Raw genomic sequence first — 4,412 nt, 5'->3', positions numbered from 1 at the left:
GTGTTTATCTGTAAATAACAATATATCAATGATACATGTTACTATTTATCTGTAAATAACAATTTATCAATGATAAATGTCAGTATTTATCTGTAAATAACAATATATCAATGATAAATGTCAGTGTTTATCTGTAAATAACAATATATCAATAATACATGTCAGTGTTTATCTGTGAATAACACTATATCAAGAATAAATGTCAGTGTGGTTATATGTAACTAACAATATGTAAATAATAAATGTCAGTGTTTATATGTAAATAAAAATATATGAATAATAAATGTGTTTATCTGTAAATAACAATGTAAAAATAATAAATGTCAGTGTTTATCTGTAAATGACAATATATAAATAATACATGTCATTGTTTATTTGTAAATAACAATATATCAATGATAAATGTCAGTATTTATCTGTAAATAACAATATATCAATAATATATGTCAATGTTTATCTGTAAATAACAACATATCAATAATCAATGTCAGTGTTCATCTGTAAATAGCAATATATCAATAATAAATGTCAGTGTTTATCTGTAAATAACAATATATCAATACTTAATGTCAGTGTTTATCTGTGAATAACAATATAAAAGTAATAGATGCCAGTGTTTATCTGTAAATAAAAATATATACATGTCTGTGTGTATCTGTAAAATAACAATATACAAATAATAAACACCATTGTTTGTCTATAAATAACTATATATACATAATAAATGTCAGTGTTTATATGTAAATAACAATATATCAATAATACATGTCAGTGTTTATCTGTAAATACAAATATATAAATAATAAATGTCTGTGTATCTGTAAATAACAATATATGAATAATAAATGTCAGCGTTTATCTGTAAATGATAATTTATAAATAATAAATGTCAGTGTGTATCTTTAAATAACAATATATACTGTAAATAATAAATGTCAGTGTTTATCTGTAAATAACAATACATCAATAATACACGTCTGTGTGTATCTGTAAATAAAAATATATAAATAATGAATGTCAGTGTTTATCCGTAAATATATAAATTAAAAATGTCTGTGTGTATCTGTAAATGACAATATATAAATAATAAATGTCAGTGTTTATTTGTAAATAACAATGTATCAATAATGTCAGTGTTTATCTGTAAATAACAATATATAAATAAAAAATGTCTGTGTATCCTTAAATATATAAATAATAAATGTCAGTGCTTATCTGTAAATAACAATACATCAATAATACACGTCTGTGTGTATCTGTAAATAATATATAAATAATAAATGTCAGTGTTTATCTGTAAATAAAAATATATAAATAAAAAATGTCTGTGTGTATCTTTAAATAACAATATATCATTAATAAATGTCAGTGTTTATTTGTAAATAACAATATATACATAATAAATGTCTGTGTGTATCTGTAAATAACAATGTATTAATAAGAATTGTCAGTGTTATTCATTATTTTTTTTTCATTTATCTCAGGCAATGACAAAAAAAGAGTAAAAGGTTGACAATACATAATAAAATAAATGAACATAATGCAAAAGGTAATGTACAATATGTAAGCATAATTGTCCAGTGTGGCGATCTCCGACCTCGATTCTCTGTTCCTTTGCAGGAAACACCACACCTTGGCTCAGTGGGTTACACTCTTTTATTATTTTTACAACAGTTTATCGTTCAGAGTTCCTTTTCAGCTTCTCAGCTTCTGTCTCTTCACGCTGAACAGCGGGCTCTTCCGTCTGGCTCTCACTCCCAGTTTGCCAGCCCCGCTCATGGTTTCCAACGCTGCTGATAAAGGAAACAGGTGATTACATAACTCGTCCCAGCTGAGGTATCTGCTCACCTGATTGCTGCTTCACGACCGGCTGCCGCACATGCTCCGCCCGCACGGGGCGCGTAGGACACGCCCCTCTCCACATGCCTCCACCGCCCGATTCAGGCCGGCATATAAATATGTAATTATATTCCAACTCCGGTGTTCTTCTTGGTCATCGCCGCCGCTGCCACCGCTGCCACCTCCCCCGGCGGCCGACCACACCACCACAAATAGATGCCTGACCTGTCAGAAACACTGCAATCCTGCTCCCCCACTCCACCAGACAATTGAGGGACAGCGGAGTTCATACTCCAGCGGAGTTCATACTCCAACAGGCTCCTTCAGCTTCGTTCCCGCACTGTGCGATTCAAGAACTCCTTCATTCCGCACTCCATCCAGCTGTATAATCACTCCCCATACAGCAATAGATAATATCCGTCCATTACCTGACAGCTTCTATGTCAGCTACTTCTCTTTGTTTTTAATGTCTATATTCTATTTTCTGCTGGATCTACTCTCTATTCTATTTTATGCTGGGGCTGCCACATATACTGTAATATTGTACATGGTAATTGGTATATATTGTATATATGTTATAGGCATAATATATCTGTATATATAATATATTGTACACATATTAAGTATACATTGTATATATTCGCAGATATGTTATATTTTATATTGCTGTATCTAGTCTATTTATACCTTTATTGTCATTTCCATCCTTACACTCCATCATTGTAACTGAACTACTGTGTTGAACATTTTCCCTTGTGGATCATTAAAGTTTGTCTAAGTCTAAGTCTAAGTCGAATGAATATACCAACAATGGTAATAGACAACATGGCAATAATGGTAAGGAAACATTGAGCACATGTTAACACTTTGAGACAAGAGTACAACAGCAGGTCAAATTAAAGACCATCATCTCTATATTTCAACCCAACCCAATGTTTGTATAACAATTGAAATCGATTAATAGTTTGGCATTGCTTGTGTTGTAAGTCCAGTTTGTTCCATAGTTTTACTCCGCATACAAACACACAGAAACATTTACGAGTGGTTTAAGCTTTCGGCAATGAGATATATCCAAAAGCCTCTCAAGTTATAAGCCTGCACTCCTCTTACAAAAAAACGTTGTAGATCAGGCGGCAATACTTTGTTAAATGCTTTAAATAAGATCATTAATGTATTATATTTAACAAGGTCATCAAATTTGAACAACTTTGATTGCATAAACAGATTATGAGGATGTTCTAAAAAAAAACAACGTTCTGAATTAGAGGATGAATTGTGTTGTGGTAAGTATTCCTCCATGCGTCAACACAGTATGTAAGGTATGGAAGTACCACGGTGCAGTATAGAGTACAAAGAAGTATACAACACAGTATGTAAGGTATGGGAGTACCAAGGTGCAGTATAGAGTACGGAGTGCATTTTCATTGAGGTATAGTTTTGCTTTGTTTATAATTGAGAGGTTTTAGGAGATTTTGTTTTAATGTGTCTGACATGAGGTTTCTATGATAGTTTACTATCAATTATTACTCCAAAAAATGTATTCTCATTTACGATTTCAATTTGGGTACTGTAAATAACAATATATCAATAATAGATGTCAGTGTTTATCTGTGAATAACAATATATCAAAAATAAATGTCAGTGCTTAACTGTAAACAACAATATATCAATAATAAATGTCAGTGTCTCTCTGTAAATAATAATATAATAATAATAAATGTCAGTGTTTATCTGTGAATAAAAAAATATAAATATGTCATTCTTTATCTGTAAATAACAATATATCAATGATAAATGTCAGAATTTATCTGTAAATAACAATGTATCAATAATAGATGTCAGTGTTTATCTGTGAATAAAAAAATATAAATATGTCATTCTTTATCTGTAAATAACAATATATCAATGATAAATGTCAGAATTTATCTGTAAATAACAATGTATCAATAATAGATGTCAGTGTTTATCTGTGAATAACAATATATCGAAAATAAATGTCAGTGCTTAACTGTAAACAACAATATATCAATAATAAATGTCAGTGTCTCTGTAAATAATATATCAATAATAAATGTCAGTGTTTATCTGTGAATAACAATATATAAATAATATGTCATTCTTTATCTGTAAATAACAATACATCAATGATAAATGTCAGTATTTATCTGTAAATAACAATGTATCAATAATAAATGTCAGTGTTTATCTGTAAATAACAATACATCAATAATGAATGTCAGTGTTTATCTGTGAATAAAAATATATAAATAACAAATGTCAGTGTTTATCTGTAAATAACAATATATAAATAATAATCAGTGTTTATCTGTGAAAAACAAAATATCAAAAATAAATGTCAGTGCTTAACTGTAAACAACAATATATCAATAACAAATGTCAGTGTCTCTCTGTAAATAATAATATATCAATAATAAATGTCAGTGTTTATATGTAAATAACATCCATCCATCCATTTTCTACTGCTTATTCCCTTTTGGGGTCGCGGGGGGCGCTGGCGCCTATCTCAGCTACAATCCGGCGGAAGGCGGGGTACACCCTGGACAAGTCACCAC

The 4,412-nt window shown here is 30.1% G+C and overlaps 1 long non-coding RNA gene across 1 annotated transcript; it reads right to left on the bottom strand.

The window, feature by feature from the left end:
* Positions 1-1,640: 1,640 nt before the first annotated feature.
* Positions 1,641-3,336, bottom strand: LOC133560887 (uncharacterized). The gene is made up of 2 exons (XR_009808538.1): positions 1,849-3,336; positions 1,641-1,790 (listed from the first exon to the last, which is right to left on the bottom strand). It is a non-coding gene; the product is annotated as an uncharacterized LOC133560887 (long non-coding RNA).
* Positions 3,337-4,412: the final 1,076 nt, after the last annotated feature.

Source organism: Nerophis ophidion, linkage group LG10 (genome assembly GCF_033978795.1).
Source record: "Nerophis ophidion isolate RoL-2023_Sa linkage group LG10, RoL_Noph_v1.0, whole genome shotgun sequence".
Taxonomy (NCBI): Eukaryota; Metazoa; Chordata; class Actinopteri; order Syngnathiformes; family Syngnathidae; genus Nerophis; species Nerophis ophidion.
This window is presented reverse-complemented; position numbering and strand designations above follow the sequence as displayed.